We start from the raw sequence: 18,619 nt of genomic DNA on the forward strand, positions 1-18,619 counted from the left end.
CTCCCTTCTGCATTTTATGGAAATGGAGCCGCCCCGGTGGCGGGAGGAGGGCGGGTGGCGGGCCCTGGGCAGGGCAGGAAACCGCTGGCCTGGCTGGAGGGCACCTGCGGCAGCCCGCAGAGTGCGGGGTGGGGGGACGGCGACAGGCTCCCTGGGGGTCCGTGCACCTGGAGGGAGGCGAGGGGGACTGGCTGGGGGCGGGGGCTGCGGCCCGTGGTGGTGGATTTGGGAGCAGCTGCCCCCACCCCGGGAGGCAGAGGTGGCAGCCCTGCCTGTGCCAGCGTGAGCCGGCCTTGCACGCCACCCATCCGAGTTGAGCACCCCCCGGGGGGCAGAGTCGCAGAGCGCAAGGCACCCCGCGTCGGTTTTTCGGTTTTGGTTTTCCCGTGAATCCCCGATGGCCTTCTCAGCCTCTGGCTCCTATATTTAACCTATTTAATGAGATTTCTTTTCCAGTAATTCCTGAAACTGGTAATCTCTAATTGGGTCAAATTCTCTACCCACGAGCCAGCGATGCTATTTTTAGCGCAAATCCTCCTGAAGACTCCCCCTCCCGGCGCAGCTGTCAGAGCCGACTGCATCGGGCTCCCCCCCCCACCCCCGCCCAGCAGGCCTCAGTCGGTGTCTGGCCTGGAGCGGGGCAGGGGCACCTGCCGGCCTCCCCACCTTCACCCTGACCCCCGGCCCCTGTGACACGAATCCACTTAATGCCCGCCAGGTCCCGTCCCGTGTCACTATAAATAGCGAGTCTCAGCTTGGGCAGGGCGGGAGGCGAGGCCCGCCTCCCCGGTGGCCTCTGGTCCCTGTGGGGCTGCTCCCTAGGAGAGCGAGTACTATGGCGGGTTTGGTGACCTGCGAGGACCCTGAGCATCCCCAGAGGCCAAGCTAAGCCGCACGGAGTGGAACCCGTACACAATCTCATCCTCCTCCCCATTCAGCCAGGGGACCCCGCTCTGTTCAGGGGCCACACCAGCACTGCCTCCGGCGTGCGAGGCTCTCGCGCTCACTGACCGCCTGTCCCCTCCAGTGGCACGCTCCGCGCCTGTGTCCCTGTCTTCCCCCCGCTGGGCTGTGCGCTCCTGGTGGGCAGGGTGGGACTTGGTCACCGCTGTGTCTTCAGGACGCAGCACTGTGGGTCTCCTAGGTTGCCCCTGGTGGCCCTGGCTTCGGGGCCTCGGACTGGAGCCCCTGATTGAAGCATATGGGTCCCCGCCTGTCACGTGCGCGGCCCAGGGGTCGGTGAGGGCTGAGGCCGGCCAGCGTTGGTGTGGACACGCGTGCCTCTGGGCTCAGCGGGTCATCACGGGACCCGACCAGGAAGGCCAGAGCCCTGTGTCCCGAACAGTAGGGGTCGGGGAGAGGGAGCAGAGGCCCGTTTTCCCCAGACTCTCCTCCTTAGCGATCTGTCACTGAGGTCTCCCTCGGGCGTCTTCCAGAAGGCTCTGCCTCCCGCCCTCCCCAGGAGCCCTGGAGAGGACCGTCGGTCCATGCTCACCGTCCCTACCAGCCTCGGCCTTGTTCCTGACCCTTGACGATTAGTTTCCAGTTCGCTGCCCTGGCCTGGCCTGGGGACAGAGCAGGCTTTCAGGGGGGGCCCCCGGCCCAGCCGATTCCCAGGAGGACCACGCACTGTCCTTCCTGAGAGGACCGTGGCCACTGGTTCTACGTCAACCACCGGATGCTGGAGCTGCGTCCGAGCTGCCTCCGTGTCCTACCTGTGCTCTGGGACGATGCTCAGGGCAAGACCGACTCCCCCGACCGCCCCCACCCCCGCCCCGTACCTCCCGGCACCCGGGGCACAGCGCCCGAGGACCGCTGCCCCTTGAAGCCACACTCAGGTCCAAGGCACACGTGGCGAATAGTGGCGCCAGCTGTCACATCCTTTGTCTTCCCTGGGATCAGCAGGAATAAGTGAAAACCCACCCGTGCCCTGGGAGCCTGGCACAGGCGGAGCCACTGCGTGCGGAGGACACGCGTCCCCTCATGTCCACTGCCAGGCTGGGGGTCCCGTCCTCTTTGGGAAAGTGCCTGCCCGGGATGTGGCATCTTTTGGGTTTAGTAGAAAGCAGCTGCAGTCTAGAGGAGCCAGAGGGGACACACTTTGGCCTCTCGAGGGAGGGGAGGTCACATCTTGGGAGGAGGGCTCTCCCTTCAAACTCCTGAGTGGGCGTGGATGGGCTCGAAGGGGCCGCCTCTCACCTAGAGCGTCCACCCCACCTCCTCCGGGGGCCAGTAGACTGTCCCCTCGCCTGCGGCTGCTGTCCAACGTCCTGGGGTCCTCAGGAACCTCCCACCCTGCCTTAACGACCTCCACCGCGGCCTCAGTCCTGGGCTCAGTGAGACCCTTCTGCCCGGCCAGGGGCCAGTGTCCACTTGTTGTCTGGGCACCACAGTTCTGGTCCTCCAGAGCTCAGGGTACCAGTTCCATCCACCGCCTCCGGTTGCCCACCCTGCTGGGGGCCCGGGCACGGTCACGATGGCACAGCCGGGCCGCACTCTGCTCCCCCAGGGCTGGCCAGAGGTCACGCGCTGTGGCTGCTTTCTGTGGGAGCCCTGGCCACAGTTTTGAGCACATACGTATTTATTTGTGGGGTCACTGGGCTGGCCCCGGCCGCTCCCACCGGCCAGCAGTCCTGTTCTGCTTAGGGCCGAAGCCTAGTGACAAGCAGCAAGCCCCCGTGACCATGACACCAACTCCTCCCGCCGGCCGGGTGTCCCTACAGACCAGGCATGCAGTCTGACGTCGTCTGGAGCCTGGCACTCTGGGCTGGCCTGACCCCCGGGCACAGCGGCAAGGATGCCAAGTCCCTGGGACCCTGCGAGCCCAGGGCCCCATGCAGGGAAGGGGCAGAGCCAGCTGTGAGGCCCCAGGTGGTCCTCCTGGTCATTGAGGTATGGGGACAGCGATGGGTGAAGGGGGACATTAGTGGGTCCTGTCCTGCCGCTCTGCCGTGTGGCTCGGCGGCCACCCACCTGCCCGTCCAGCTGTGGCCCCTGGTTTGGCTGGAGGACCCGCTCGCTCTCCTTGTTGGCCGCCTGCGCCCCGGGGGGCCTCAGCCAGATGGGTCAGCGTCCTGCCGTGGGTGGGGGGTGTGTGGCCAGTGGCCGCCCGGCGTGGTCCTCGGTCCGTCCTGGCCGCCTCCAGCTTCTGGATGGAGTCCTGGCCCATTCCTGCTGGAGGAGTCCCTGTCGGATCCCTGTGGCCGTTTCCAGTCTCCGTCCACACTGCGTTCCTGGGCTCCCTCGCCTCCGGCAACCAGCCACCGGGACGTATCCGGGAAGGTGCCTGTCCAGCCACCAGGGACAGGGGGAGGCTGAGCCCCGTGTCCGGGTTTCTACGGCTAACGGAGCCCGTGGCGGGGCCCTTTGATTCCTGGACTCAGTCTTGGCAAAATGAGCATTCCTGAGCCACTTCCCTGGTGAGGACCATCCGCCTGGTCCCCTAGCGGCCTGCATTTCCACGGGGTTTCCAAAAGACCCACGGGGAAACTTCATTCCCAGATCCACCCCAGGAGGAACACTCGCCGGGAGGCCGAGTCTCTGGCAGAGGCCCCAGGAATTTGGCGAGCGCCCCAGACAGAAGCCGGCTTACGGCGACCTCCCTGGCTGCTATGGCCACCGTGTGCAGGGCCTGGCGGTCACAGGGTCCTGCGCGCCCAGAACACTGAGCAGCTGGCGCTCGTGGGTGCTCCGTGCAGCCTCTGCGTGCACTGGGGGTAACCCCGCGGGCCGGGAGCTTTTACATCCCCGAATCGCCGAGGAGATGGGGCACGGAGAGGGTGAGTAACCTGCACAGAGTCACGCAGCTGGGGGAGGAGGCACACGTCTGCGCTCTTGGCCTGGACACCACACGCCGCTGGGGAGGCCGCAGCCCTGCCGCACGACGCCCACTGCCGTCCCGCAGAGTTCCGGGGTTTCTGGGTCGGACAAGCCCTCAGCCGCGGTGAGCCTCAAAGGCAAAGACCGAGATTTGTGACCGATGACGGGTCCGAGGGACGCCCGGCTGCGCTCCTGCTCCAGGAGGCCCGCGTTCCCGTCTCTAACGAGGCGCTGGCGATGCCCGGTGGCGTGCTCCGGGACTGGGGGACACAGGATGACCACGATGGCTCCTGTCCCTCTGCTCACCTCCCACGGGGAGGGACGAGGTGCCTCCAGGAAGAGCAGAGTGTCTCGTCCCCGTCTGTGCAGCAGCCACTCTGCTGTTGGTCAATATTGACGATCCGTCGTGGACAACGGTATCCAGGGCCGACCGCGCTGGGGGTGCTCGTGGCCAGGGTCGCCCTCACGCAGCCCCGAGAGCAGGGGTGTGGACGCCTGTTCCCATAGCCGTGGGGGCCGGAAGGCTGGGATGGGGGTCTCAGGGCCGAGTTCCCGGGGGGAGGAACCTCCCGCCTTCCCGTGGCTCCTCTGTTTGCCGCAAGTCACCGCCTTCTTTCTCTGAGCGTGTGCGTGTCTGTCTCCCGATGTCCCCTTTGTGGAAGGACACCAGTCCTGTTGGATTAGGACCCACTCTATCCCAGGGTGGCCTCATCTCAAGGTCGTCTGCATGACCTTAGTCCCAGAGAGGGTCATGTTCTGAGCTACTCGGGGTCAGGAGCTCAGCAGGTGGATTTTGGAGGAGGGGAGACACGATTTAACTGATGACATCCGCAGGAGCACGGGGTGTGGGCCCCGCGGTGTGTCTCAGACAGCGTGCCCGTCCTCCTCCCTGGCTGCAGACTGCCCAGCGGACGGGACCAGAGAGGATGAGCGCACCTGCAGCCCCTGGCCCACGGCACCCACCCCGTCCCCCACCCGGGTGCCGTTGCGGGCTCCCACGGGGGCCTGGTGCCTCCGTGTCTGTGTCTCTGTGAAGGAGATGGACGCAGCTCCTGCTCATGAGGGTGCTGTGACCTGGGTCCCAGGGCATTGGTCATTCCTTCGTTCTTGGGTGGCTTGCCAGATTTTTGGACATTACTCAGCTTTCCTTCCATAATATCATTAGGACGTAAAAATATACATTTAGCCGGAGAACCCACGCTTGGTCCTCCATGCTTGGGAGCCCGTGTGGACTTTGCTACCGGTGGGCACAGGTGGGCACTGGTGAGGAACTCGTCGTCCTGTCTTCTGAAAACAGGGAGGGCCGGGAAATTCCAGTCCCCCTGCCCCAGGGTCTGCCAGATAGAGCCCTGGGCCCTGGGGACAGGGAACTGCGGTGGGGACGCGGTCACGGAGCCTGTCACGGAGCCGTGGAGCCAGGAGGGCTGCGCTGGGGAGGCCTGTGCAGGAGGAGGTGTCGTGGGCTGCTGGGGATGGCACAGCGGGTGCTCCTGGCCAGGCAGCCGGTGAGGTGCCGCGTCTAAGCCACCGGGGCTGGCGTGTGTCGCCCGTGTTGTGCCGCGTGGGAAGCGGCCCCCTGAGGTGGCCCAAATGATGCGGTTCCCCACAGTCTAGACCTGGAGCCCACGGGGGAGGGGGGGGCCTCCGGGGAGGGGGACAGCGGCGGCCGCAATGCCCTGGTGCCTGCGAGACGGACCGGCCTGGGGGGCTCGGGTGCGTCCTGGGGCCCGAAGGACCCCGGAGGGCCCTGCTGCTGCCTCCCGGGACCTGGGGACCCTCAGTCCCGCCTGCGCGTGGGGAGGGGGCGGCGGGTCTGCGGCCTTGCCGGGGCCACCCCCCTCCTCGGGGCGCGGGGCGGCCGCTCGGCCCCTCCCGGGTGTGAGCCCAGGGGCGGCCCGTGGACACCCAGACCGCGCGGCGCCCCCGTCCCGGGGCTCCAGGTGCAGGGCGGGCCGCGGGCCCCTCCTCCCGGGACTCTGGTCCGTCCTGGGCCGCCGGTGGGTCCTGCAGCCCGGAGGCCTCCCGCGCTCCTGCCGGTCGGAGGGTGGGCCCCGTCGTCGCGCCCGCGGGGTGCTCCGCGCTGCGGGGGGCGGCGCGCGCCGGCGGGGGGAGGGGGGCGGGGGGCGGGGGGAGGGGGAGGGGGCGGGGGCCGGGGCGGGCGGCGCAGTGCGCAGGCGCGGCGGCGGGAGGGGACGCGCTCGGGGCGCGCGCGCGCGGGGCAGCCTGCGCCCCGAGTGTGCCCGCCGCGCCCCGCGCCTCCCGCCCGCGCCCGGCCCCGGCCCCGGCCCCGGCCCCGGCCCCGCCGCATGGCGCTGAGATGGCGGGGGCGCCGCGCGGCCGAGGCGGCGGCGGAGGCGGCGGCGGCGGAGGCGGCGGCGGAGGCGGCGGCGGAGGAGGCGGCGGTGGAGGCGCGGGCGAGCCCGGGGGCGCCGAGCGGGCGGCGGGGCCGGGCGGCCGGCGCGGGCTGCGGGCGTGCGGCGAGGCGTTCGCGTGCCCCGAGCTGGAGGCGCTGTTCGGCGGCTACACGCTGCGGCTGGAGCAGGCGGCCACGCTGAAGGCGCTGGCGGTGCTGAGCGCGCTGGCGGGCGCGCGGGCGCTGGCCGAGCTGCTGGGCGCGCCGGGGCCCGCGGGCGGCCTGGCCCGGGGCTCGCCCCCCGCGCACTGCGCGCTCTTCCTGGCGCTGCTCGTGGTCACCAACGTGCGCTCGCTGCGCGGCCCGCAGCTGCGGCAGGTGGGCCAGCTGGCGCTGCTCTTCAGCCTCACCTTCGCGCTGCTCTGCTGCCCCTTGGCGCTCGGCCGCCCCGCGGGGACCCCGGCCGGCGCGGCTGCGGGCGCGGCGGCCGCCGAGCAGGGCGTGTGGCAGCTGCTGCTGGTCACCTTCGTGTCCTACGCCCTGCTGCCCGTGCGCAGCCTGCTGGCCGTCGGCTTCGGGCTCGCGGTGGCCGCCTCGCACCTGCTCGTCACCGCCACCCTGGCGCCCGCCAAGCGCCCGCGCCTCTGGAGGACGGTGAGTGCCCGGGGCGCGCCCACCCGGGACGCGGCGCGCGGGGTGCGCGGGGCTCGGGGCCGCTCAAGGTCACCCGGCGCCGAGGGCGCGGCGGGGCTGCGGGCTGCGGACCCGGGGCCGCGCGGCCGGGAGCTGCCCCGAGTCAGCCGCGGGGGCGCCCAGGTCGGCGCTCCTGGCGCCGCGCCTCCCGCCCGCGGTTGGGGGTTGGGGGGCGAAAGTGGGCGCGGGCCCGGGTGCGCTCCAGTGTGCGGGACCGGACCTCGGGGGCGCGAGCACAGCCCCCTCCCAGCCTGCGGCACCCGGGGACGGACTCTCGTGCTCATGGTGGGCCTCTCCCGGGTAGGAAAACGGGTTTGCCAAGGTCGAGCAGGGCTCCGGTCCCTGCTGCCCCCGCCCTGCTGGGACCTGACCGGGCTGCCGGCAGCTGAACTTTGTCACTGCCTTCCGGGTGGGCCAGCGGGCCGCTCCCAGGGGCTCCTCGCAAGCCGGGGACTGAGGTCTTTGCGCTGTGGGGCTCCCCGAGCCCGTCCGGGCAGTGGAGCTCCGCCCGGCCCACTGGGGCTTGGAGGGACCTCAGGGAGGGCCTGGTTTCCGCCCCCAGCAGCAGCAGCTTTGTGGCAGGAGGATGGGGGGGGGCAGCTCACGTGTGGAGACAACGTGGCAGATAAGAGGGGATGGGGGAGATGAGGGGAGGAGGGGAGGCTGCACAGGGCAAGAGCTGGGAAGAAGAAGGGAGAGGTGAGGGGACCAGGATGGTGATGCCAGGGGCGCACACGGTCAGAGGGGCCGTGGATGCACACGGTAGACTCTCGCTGGAGGAGCATTTCGGGGGCCCACAGAGGCCAACATGTGCTGGAGGCTGAGGAGGAGGGGATGGGGGAAGGGAGCTGTGGAGGTGGGAGGAGGGAGGGAGATAGGGGTGTAGGCCAAGTCTGAGGTGAGGCTGAGAAAATGGGGAAGAGGGCCTGAGGGAGGGGACGGGGCTTCTGTTCTGGAGGGTTCTGCAGCACACCCCCTGCTTGCTTGCCTCTTGTCGGTGGCCTGTAGCCTCGCTGGCTGTCCTTCGGGGGTGCCACTGTACCCCTCCATCGCGGCTGATGAGGGGAGCCCCCAGCAGGACAGCCTCCCCTCCCGGACTGGGAGGTGCTGGCCCGCAGCCAGGTGGGCTCCAGGTGCGGGGAGCCTGAGCCGACCTGGCCAGGCAGGCCCAGGGCCAGGGCTGCTCTGGCTGGGTTCTGGTGTACCAGGGGTTCAGCTGGTTCAATGAAAGGCCGCACTGTTGGTTTTTCTGGGGGGGGGGGCAGTTTTTATACAGTTTCTGGTCATTCCTTCTAGACCATTAAGGGAGAGGCTGGAGTCTGTGAAGGTGCCTCGGGCACAAGGAGCTCTGCCAGGATAAGACGAGCCCCTGTATCCTCCAGGCAGGGAGCCTGTCCGGAGGCCGTGCACCTCGGGGGGTGGCTGCTGCTGGCTCACTGGGCAAGGCACACTGAGCCTCGGTTTCCCTACCTGCAGAGCTGCCAGGCAGGTGGAAACCCGCTGGGAAAGCACATATGCAGAGTCTCCTGCCACTTCCCAGTTCTCTTGGCTTCCTTAGAACGTTCCCGTCCAAGTCCAGGCGTCCGTCACTACTGGTGGTGGCGATGTGGGCAGACGGACGGGATGGGCGCAGACACACATGTGGTGGGGGGCCTGGGGTGCAGTCTGCAGATTGGCCTGGACGCCAGGGGGGAAGGTGGGAGCCATACGTGCCAAGCGGGTCCTCCTCTGCTGCTCCGCAGCCTCCCTGCTACCCCGTGGTGCAGTCACATGCCCACAGCCCCATATTCCTCAGGATCTGGTTTGGGGTAAGCAGAGGCCTTGCAGGCGTCAGCTGGAGGCCCTGAGGAGGCTGTAGGAGGCCCGGGTGATGGGTGATGGGTGATGGACGGTGACTGAGGCCGTCTGTGTCAGTGCAGTGGGAGAGAGCCGGTCCTGCCGGGGGGCGCTGAGATGGGGGGTCAAGTCCCAGCCCCCGAGCCTCAGCCCCTCCAAAGGGAGGTTTCTGCAGCAGTCTTGCACTGCCCTGGTGTGCGGAGCTCTGGGATGTGACCATGTGCTTTGGGGACCCTGTGGCACCAGGCTGGCCCGGCCTGAGAGCACCCAGGAGCGCCCTGACAGGACAGTTGAAGTACAGGGTCCTGCCCTTCCGCAGGAGGGGCGCCTGCTGCTGTGCTCAGCTCCCGCAGAAGGAGTTTAGGGACAGAGTCTCATCCCCCTCCCCAGCCCCCAGGAGGAGCCTAGTAAATATCGGCCAGACTGGGTCCACTTCCTGCCCCCCCCCCCTTCCGGGCTGCAGAAATTCATTCCAGCAACGTGGGGGAACCAACACATGTTGCAGAACCCTTGAGGTCTGCTCAGGGGTGCATGGGGGGTCTAGGACGTCTGGGGCTGGTGGGGGGAAGAGGGAGACATCACGCGTGTGACCCCTGCTCCTTTGCGGTGGGTGGCACTCGGGACCTTGAGGGGTACAGCGTGAGGAGGGAGTGGCTGTGTTTGGGGAGGAGGGGGCAGTGGTGGGGAAGTAGGGAAGTAGGGTTAGTGTGCGTGCCCAGGTCCTGGCCTTGGAGTGGTGGCTGGGGCAGTGGGCTTTGTCTGCAGAGGAGCAGCTGGGGGGGGGGTCTCTGCCCCCCCTCCCCCCTCACCCCGGTGCTTGGGGTTGTGCCCCTACGGGCACCAGCTTCCTCCCTTCCTCCAGCTTCCTCCCCTGCGGCCTCAACCCCCAGGGCCCCAAATGACCACTTGTTGGCCAGGGGGGAGCAACGGCCTGGGTTTCCCTGCAGGCGTCCAGGGCCCACTGCCCTGTGCAGAATGGCCTTGTTCGGTGGCCTGTCAGTGTGGGTGACATGTACCTCGTGTCCCCTCCCGGGTGCTGGGCCGCCGGCAGGACAGGACAAGGCACCCTGACCCGGGAAGTGAGGTTTGGCGGGTTCCCGGCTCCTCGGTCGCCTGAGCTCTGCGGGGAGCTCCCGTGCTGCCGCGGGGGGGGGGGGGGGGGGGGGCTTGTCCCCGCCCTCAGGGCCCGGCGCCCTGGCGACCTGCTGCGCACCGAAGGGCCCGGGCCCAGGTGTGCCCAGGTGTGCCCAGGTGTGCCCAGGTGTGCCCAGGTGTGCCCGCGGGAGCCCTGTGCGCCCGCCCGAGCCGCGGCTCCCCCTCCCGCTCCGGGCCGTCCGCCCCGCTCTGGGTCCCGCTGCCGGCCGCCCCTCCCTCCACCGCAGCTCGGCCCCGCCCCCCGCCCCCCATCCCGGGGCCTCCCTGACCCCGGTCGGCCCCCGCCCCCGTACCAGGGCCCCGCGCCGACCTCCGCCCCTGGCCCCTCCCCTGCCCCCGGCCCGTCTCCTTGCCTCCGGCCCCTCCCCTGCCTCCTCTAGGTCCCCCCCCACCCCCCGCCCCTGCTCGGCCTCCCCGCCCCTCCCCCCACAGGCCCCGCCCCTGCTGCCCTGCGCCCCCGCAGCCGAGCGAGCGCTGTACCCGCCGGGCCCCTCCCGCCGCGGGGACGTCCGTCCTCCTGCCCCATCTCCCTGGGCCTCCTCACCTTGTTGGCTCACCTGCTGGTGCCCCCACCTGCCGCGGCCGACAGGTGCTGCTGGGTGGGGGCTGGGAGGGGGAGGGAGGCGGGGGGGGGGGTCCTCTTGGCTCCGGGGCAGTTGGGGGCGGGGAGTGCGGTTTTCTGCCTCTGAGGAGCGAGCCCCCCCCACCCCCCCCCCCCCCGCAGCCTCCTGGGTCTGGACCCCCTTTCCCTAGGCCTCGGGTCGCCGGGCGGGGCTCAGCCTCCCATCACTGCATACTCGGGGTGTCCTCCGGGCTTCCAGGGCCGCGTCCAGCGTCCAGCGGGCATCCCACGGACGCCTGATTCCTCACAGGCGACACTCCCACATCTGCCCTGTCGGTCCTCGGGTCCCCTCCCCAGGATCTGGTCTGCTGTCCTCCCTCCAGGGCGGCTGGCCCTGACCTGAAGCAGCCCGGGGGGGGGGGGGGGGAATGGCCCGGGCCAGGGCAGCAGGAATTGGGCAGGCGCCGCACGCTGAGGGGACACATCCTGGCCTCAGGCCAGGCCTTGCACCTGCTCGGGGCAGGCCTAGGGACTGTTTCTTGCTGCCCCAGCAGGTGCCAGGTATGGGACCTGCCTCCACAGGCCCCAGGGACTGTGAGGGCTGGAGTCTGGCCCCAGCTGCGGACCTGGTGGGGGCGCAGGGGACAGGCTGGGCAGACAGCTGTGACGACTCGGCACTTGTCCTGGTTGTGCCGCCTTCTCTGGGAAGCTCTGTGACCCACCTTGGGTGCCAGGCCTCGGGCTAGGGGCTGGGGGCCCAGTGGGAACGAGACCCCCTGCCCTCTAGGAACTTACTGTCTGTGGGGGGACGCTGGCCTGTGCCGGGGAGCCTGTGACCTTCAGAGGTGCGTGAAGGGGACGGGGCGGGCCGAGGGCTCAGGGCGGCTTCCTGAGGCCCGTGTGCTCCAGGCTGGACGGATGAGGCCCAGGGCAGCCTTCGGGGCCTGGGGTCAGGCTCAGCCCGGGGGGGTGGGCGAGCCAGAAAGGGCAGGTGAGGGCTGCAGGACACGTGGAGCATCTTCTGTTTCTTTGGAAAGCCGTGTCGAGGCCCTGCCAGCCTTTTTATTTATTTTTATTTTTTAAGTTATATTTTATTGGAGTTCAAATTGCCAACATATAGCATAACACCCAGTGCCCATCCCGTCAAGTGCCCCCCTCAGTGCCCATCACCCAGTCACCCCACCCCCCGCCCACCTCCCTTTCCACCACTCTGCCAGCCTTTTTAGCAGAGTGGTCTGGTCGGGTTTCTGTTTGGGGGTTCCTGGGACGCAGCGGGGAGCAGGGGTGACACGAGTGGACGTGGGTGCTGTGCCTGGCTCAGACCAGAGCGACATCCTTGGGGACGTGTCTGCTTGCCACTGCCCCCACCTGCTGTGGGAGCTGCCCAGCCGCCTGCCCAGAGGCGATTGTTCTTGGGCGATGCCCGTCTCCTGTTCCCTGTCCGAGGTCCCGAGGGCCAGGGCTCATCTCCCAGGGGGACAGACAATCCGTGCTGTGTCCCTGCAGACTCAGCCCGAAACGTCCTCATCCCGTTTCCCGACTCAGACGGCGTGGCGGGCCGGTGTGGAGGGGTGCTGGAGCTCCTGGCTGTGGGTACTTAGCCTGTGCCTCGGTTTCTTCTGGGGTGGCTCCGGGGCTTTGTAGGAGCGCGTGCAGCTTCCTGTGCCCCGGGCGTGGGGCCAGCGCTCGGCCAGGTGAGAGCCGCCTCTTGTTACTGCTCGGGGCCTGTGACCCGCCAGCTTTCTCTGACTCAGTGCCCCCGCGTCTGGGCTTGGTCGAGTGATGCAAGAGACGCCCCGTCGGCTGGTGGCGGCCAGACTGTCCAGACGGTGACCTCCGGCTGTGCTGTCGGCGCTCTCCCCCTCCTGCAGCGCGGCCGGGGTGCCCCGCGGTGGCAGCCACACGGAGGCCTGTGTCCGTGGCCTCAGGGCTTAGGTGGTCCACTTGCCCGCCAGGCAGGGGGCTCGGGTCGGGGCAGGAGGGACAGACCCCGGGTCGCCCGGCGCCAGGTGCCTCGGTTCACACCGCGGGGCTGGGCAGGCGGGCAGGAAGGACCTTGCCCACTTAGTAGGGCTGGGCACGTGCGGCCCCCCGTGTGGCCCGTGTACACGCATGCACACACGCACTGACGCCTCCCACAGATGCACCTGCAGACACATCCACGCCCTCACGCTTCACCCGCACGTCCTCACACTTGTCCGCCTTCACACCCCCCCCACGTACACACAGGCACACGCTGCGCACCCCACACATCATTCCTGTGTTCACGTCGCCGCGTTCTTACCTGAAGGATATGGGACCCGGGGCCCTCCAGCTTCGTGACCCTGAGTGGCCTCAGAGACGGCCCAGAAAGTGAACCAGCCTGGGCTTCGTCTGGGGTGGGGGGGGGTCGGGGTTGCAGAACGTGGGTCAGCGACAAGGGCGGGACCCCTGCCCAGCCTGGGGCCGTGCCCCTGAAGCTCCCACCCTCTGCTCCCCGATGTGTGGGCCGAGGGGGCGGCAGGCTGTCCCTCGCTGCCGCGTCAGGACCCTCCCTGGATCCTCCTGTGTTCCTGGCCCCTGGAGCCTGTGCTCTCGGACTGCGGGTGGCGGGACCTGCTGTGATCTCTGAGCTGCTGGTGTCCGGGCTGCCTCCTGCCCTCAGGCCCGCAGGAAGGCTCCCTGCTGATCAGAGAAGGGCTCGCTGCTCCCGGTGCTGTCCCTGTGAGGCCGCTGCGTGCACACGTGCGTGTGTTGGTAGCATTCGGAGCCCTGAGGCCCACCCAGGACCTGCGGGTCTGGATGTCTGGGTCTGAGGCTGCTCACTCTCCTCTCAGCACCCAGGACCCACCTTGCTCTGGGCTTGTTGCAGCGTCTGTGGGCCGAGAGCTTGGGTGGAGGGACCGCAGTATGGCTGTCCTGGGTCTAGGTCTGCAGTTAGGGGCGCTGCCCTTGGTGGGGAGCAGGGCTGGACGGGGAGCCTGACCAGGTAGGAGCGGCCCGCGGTGACGGTGACTGTGTGGGCAGTGTGGCTGCTCGGGCCCAGCGTCCTGATCAAGCTGCTGAGGGATCCCCAGGGAGGAGATCCCAGGGAAGGAGACAGGGGGACAGGGTGTCCATGGAGGGACCCAGGGGTGAAGGGGACAGGGCGCCAATGGAGGGACCCGGGGGCTGGGGGGGACAGGGTGCCCATGGAGGGACCCGGGGGTGGAGGGGACAGGGTGCCCATGGAGGGACCTGGGGGTGGGGGCTACAGGGCGCCCATGGAGGGACCCGGGGGTGGAGGGGACAGGGTGCCCATGGAGGGACCCGAGGGCTGGGGGGACAGGGTGCTCATGGAGGGACCTGGGGGTGGGGGCTACAGGGCGCCCATGGAAGGACCTGGGGGGGGACGGGATGCCCATGGAGGGACCCGGGGGTGGACGGGGCACCCATGGAGGGACCCAGGGGTGGAGGGGGGATGGGGTGTCCATGGAGGGACATGGGGGTGGAGCAGGGACAGGGCACCCATGGAAGGACCCGGGGTGGGGGACGGGGCGCCCATGGAAGGACCTGTGGGGCGGGAGGACAGGACGTCTGTGAGAGGATCCCCTGCACACAGGCACAGGGTGCCCATCCACGCGGGGGACCTGAGGACAGGGGCCGTGGCCCGGGGCGTGTCAGGGTCACGGGAAGGGCCAGGAGCCCCCCTCCTCCTGGTGTCGACCGGCAGAGCAGGGGTGCGTGGGCGTGCGCTCCTGGGTGTGCAGCGGCACCGGTGGTGCTTCTGCGGGGCCGAGCGGGCGCCTCCTCGGGTGATGCGGACCCCGGCCTCCAGGAGCGAGGCCACCTCCGAAGATGGACCAGCCTCTTGGTTGGCACCGTGTGCCCCAGTGTGGGGACGCGAGGCCCGATGCCCGGGAGAGGAGAGTGTGGCCGGCAGCCAGGCCTGCGCCCTGCCCTGGCCCTCGGGGCGCCCACGGCCTCGGGGGGCCGCCCCCCCAGCAGTCTCCCTAGGGCCCTGTGCCTGCCTGACCGTGGGCTCTTCGGGGGTTGCCTCGCACATCTGCACCGCACGCCTGCCCGAGGGGGCTCCGGGAACCGTGCGTCCGGGCTGTGCCTGTCAGAAGGTCCCGATCCTTACTTGGAAGCAGGTGTTGCTGACCTCAGGGGCGTCCCCCTGGCTGACGGCACCCCGGGGGGCTGCGGGGGGCTCACTGCCTGGGGGCGCTGTGGGCAGGGGCTGGAGAGCGCCTCTGTGGCTGCTGTCGCTGGTGCCGGCCCGAAGGTACGTGGAGGCCTCGAGACGTCCCAGGGCTGTGGTCGGCGGCTGAGATTCCACAGCCCGGCGGGGACACGCGTGGAGGCCCGGGAGCCGCAGTGGGGCGGGCAGGCCCTCACGCCGGGATCCCCCCAGGAGAGCCGTCAGGGCGCACAGGAAACGGCGCGGTGGCTCGCCGGGCCCCTGGGCATGGGCCGCTCGCGGTGGTGGCCACGGCCGGGGTCCTCAGTGTCACGTGTGGGAAACCCGACGGCAGGAGCTCACAGCCCCCCCCCCCCCCCCCCGGAATCTGTAGTTAAGAAACCTGTTTTTTGTTTTGTTTTTGCTACGGAAACTCGCCAGAGCGCAGCCAGCAGGGCGCTTTCTTGGGGCTGGGGGCAGCCCCGACCCCTGTCCCTGTCCTCTCCGCTTTTCCTCCTCCAGGGGATGCTCGTCCCAGAACACTTTTCTTAATTCCACCACAGAGAAGGCGGCAAGCGGTCGCGTTAGGAACCACGCCCGTGAGCAACGTGGGAAAGGCAGCACCCTGTGGGGAGCACCCCGCACCCGCAGGCAGGACTGGGTGGGCCCAGTGCGGGCGCCGTCAGGGGGGCCCCAACCAGAAACACAGGACTTGGTGAGGCCCGGGCGGGGCGTTGATTTGGCGCAGGGGGTGCGCCCGGTGAGGTGGGGGTTCTCGTGTGCGGGCAGGGCTCCCCCTCTTCGGGCGGTGGCCGAGCTGCGACGCGGAGGCCGGTGCCCTGTGCTGGGCGGTGCGGGCGGCGGCTGGATGGATCCCGGGCGTTCCGCGCAGAGGTTTGAGTGCTGAACAGGGGGGATCTTGGGGTGCCTCAGGCTTGGGGTCAGGAGGCTGCCCAGTGGTCAGAGGGAAACCCTTGAGGCGGAGGCCGCCGTGGGAGGCGCCGTCCCGAGGGAGAGCGGCACGCTGCAGGCCTGGGGGGGGGGCACGAGCACGTGTGTGTGCACCCGGGGCCCCGATGGGGAGACGGGACAGGGGAGAGGTCAGCCTGGAGACGTGGGCCGAGCCCCGGCCTGTGAGGGATGGGGATGCCGTCCTGGAGACCACGGACGTGGGGCGCGGTGACCAGAGGGTGTAGGGGGCAGTGACTGGGGCAGGGGGCAGCGACCGGCAAAGCTTTGAGGTGCTCCTTCTCAGTTGGGGTTATTTTCTGTGTTCCATTTCCCCTTCCAAGGGGCCCCTCTGAGAATGCACGCGGCCATCTGGGAGCTTCCTTCCCGGGTCCCCGCCCCACTGTAACGCGCAGGTGCGCCCCCGGGGAGGCTGGGCTGGTCATGTGCGTGGCCCTGTCGTCCGTGGTGGCCCCTGGGGCCCCCTCTGAAGCAGCCTGGGGCTCCCCGGGCTGGGCTCTTCCCCTCGGACATGGCCCTTCTGTCCGGACAGCGTCTCACTCACCTGTCCTGAGAGCCCACCTGGTGACCTCGGCGCTAGCCGCCTCTCCCCGTGTACGAACAGCCCGTCCCTGTCCCCATGGGCCCAGGGGCCGGGCCGCTTGTGAAGGGGCCGAGCGCGGGACCTCGGCCAGTGACGCCTCCCCCTCTCCCACCCCTGACCCTGCAGCCTGTGGTCACCTTCATCTCTGGGAAGCTCACAGCAGCTGCAGCCCACCCCCCTCCTGGTGGGTGCCGGCCCCGGCTCCCTCCACCTGCGCTGAGCCTCTCCGGACCCCGTGCCCAGCCCGCGGCCAGGGCCTCTGCTGCCGTGTAGACCCCTCACCAAAGCCCAGGAGCCTCGACACCCGGCTTACGTTTGCGGAGTCCCGCGCCGTGTGTGCTTCCTGGTGCCCCAGAACCTGCCGCTGGGTCCTTATCCTCAGTCCCCTTGTCCCGAGAGCACCTGCTCCCGCCTCCGGGCAGTCCCCCCTCCGCCGCCGGGTACCCCTCACCCTCGGGCCTGGCTCCCCTCCTCCCAGCCTCTACTCTTGTCCTGGATGGAGGACGAGGGGAGGGTGAGGCCAAGGCCAGCCCCCCACTGGCAACGAGCCTGGCCACCCTGGAGCCGTGGGACCCCAAGGCCCGTCCGGTGCCTGGATCCGGAGGTGGCTGTGCGGGGCCTGGGGCGGGCGCTCGGGCTGTGTGCCAGCCTCTGTGAAGCCGCATCCTGCCGCTAGGTGTGGGCGGTGGGGTCGCAGGCTGTGCCTCGGCTCCGCGCGATCTGGATGCGGTGGCACCTGGCCCCCTGCATTCCCGGGTTGCCGTGTCCCCAGTGGGTCTGCAGACACTCCCGCCTCCGGGCTGGCAGGGTGCTGGCTCTGCTGCCCCTGCCCGGCCTCCTGGGGGCGGCCCGCCCTCCTGCCGCGCCTCGAACCCTGGCTCCTGGCTTTGAAAGCGTGTTCTGGGGTTGAGTTCTTGGTCTCAAGACTTGTCAGTGGTTGTGAGGTTCAAGGTGATGCCTGTGGTCGGCACGGCCGGCGTCACTCTGCGTCGTGCAGCCCGTGGCTGCTGGAGTAGGTGTGCGTCAGACGGGGCGTGACCCCGGGGGCAGGGGGCCCGTGCTGCAGCAGCAAGGGGCAGGCGCCTGGCCCCGCTCCGGGAGCCCCAGGGCAGCGTGAGGCCCCGGGGGCCCGCTGTGGGCTGTGGGGCGGGGATTGGCTGCTCACCCGGGGGCAGAGGGCCGTGTGCCTGCCCAGCCACGCATACTCGTTTCCAGGTGACCCCCCATCCCCGCCCCGTGCCTGTCCCATTGGCATCTGCCCAGGTCCACGGGGCAGGGGTCTGCTTCGACCCATTCCTGCGCCTCGTGGCCATGCAGGAGGCGCCCTGGGCGGCTTTTCCCGCCGCTCTGGCCTTGCGTGTGGCCCTTGCACCTCCAGCCTGCGTGCCCCGCTGGTGAGCCAAGCGCTCCGTGGAGCTGCCGGGAGCAGGAATGGGGCTTCCTGGAAGCCGAGGCAGCGCAGGAGCTCGCTTCTGGTCCTCTGCAGTCAGGTGCGAGGGCAGGAGACGCGGCAGCGCTGTGGCCACTTTTCCTGCAGCAAGCAGGTGCCCTGGCTCACGGCTTTCAGTCCGGTCCTTCACAGTGGTGCTGCCTCCCGGGCCAGGGGCGGCTTCCCCCTGAGCCACGTCCGTTACCGCTTCACACAGGCCCCGGACGCTTCGCACAGGTGTCGGTGTGGTGCCCACGCGGGCCGGGCGGTGAGCTCTGCGCCGCTCCCACCCTGCATAATTCAGCTTCGCCTTGGACAGGTCATCCCCCGACTGTGGCCTCAGCTTCTACCTTACGGAGGGGTCTTCTCTGTAGCGGATGTGCGTGGCTGCGCCGTGTGGACTGGGGTGGGCCACGCGTGCCTCTGAGCCAGAGCTCTCGCATGCGTCGTCCCCTCCAGAAGTGCTTTGACGTCGATGTTCGGTTGTCGCCCTTGTTGTCCTTTGAGGTTCCCGGGACTCCTGGAGCCACCTGGCCCGTCTAAGGCGAGGAGGCCTGCCAGCCCTTCCTGGAGTGGACACAGATCCAAAGCCTTGCCCCTGTTGTGCTTGAGTGGATGGACGGATGCAAGGATGGATGGCGGATAGATAGGTGCATGGGTGGATGGGTGGGTGCGGATGGATGGGTGGGTGGGTGGGTGGTTGAGTACATGAGGATGGATGGGTGGGAGGGCATAGATGGATGATACGGATGGGTGAGTGGGTAGGGGATGTATGTATGTATGCGTAGATGGATGGATTGGATGGGGAAGTGGATGGATGGGTGAGTGGGTGGATGGATGGGTGGGTGGGTGGATAGATGGGTGAGTGGATGTGTGAGTGGGTGGGTGAGTGGGTGGCTGGGTGAGGGGGTGGATGGAAGGGTGGGTGGATGGACAGGTGAGTGGGTGGATGCGTGAGTGGGTGGATGGACGGGTGGGTGGATGGGTAAGTGGGTGGATGGATGGGTGGGTGAATGGGTGGCTGGGTGAGTGGGCAGGTGGGTGAGTCCGTGGCTGGGTGAGTGGGTGGATGGATGGGT

General features: G+C 69.2%; 1 protein-coding gene across 1 annotated transcript in view; it reads left to right on the forward strand.

Annotated features, from left to right (window-relative positions):
* The first annotated feature begins 6,508 nt into the window (after positions 1-6,508).
* Positions 6,509-18,619, forward strand: part of LOC129516202 (adenylate cyclase type 1) — a 94,279-nt gene continuing 82,168 nt past the window's right edge. Inside the window, exon 1 of the mRNA XM_055335539.1 lies at positions 6,509-6,826. The gene's annotated coding sequence lies outside the window, so the exon portion shown is untranslated. The remainder of the gene's footprint in view (positions 6,827-18,619) is intronic.

Source organism: Nyctereutes procyonoides, unplaced genomic scaffold (genome assembly GCF_905146905.1).
Source record: "Nyctereutes procyonoides isolate TBG_1078 unplaced genomic scaffold, NYPRO_anot_genome, whole genome shotgun sequence".
NCBI lineage: Eukaryota > Metazoa > Chordata > Mammalia > Carnivora > Canidae > Nyctereutes > Nyctereutes procyonoides.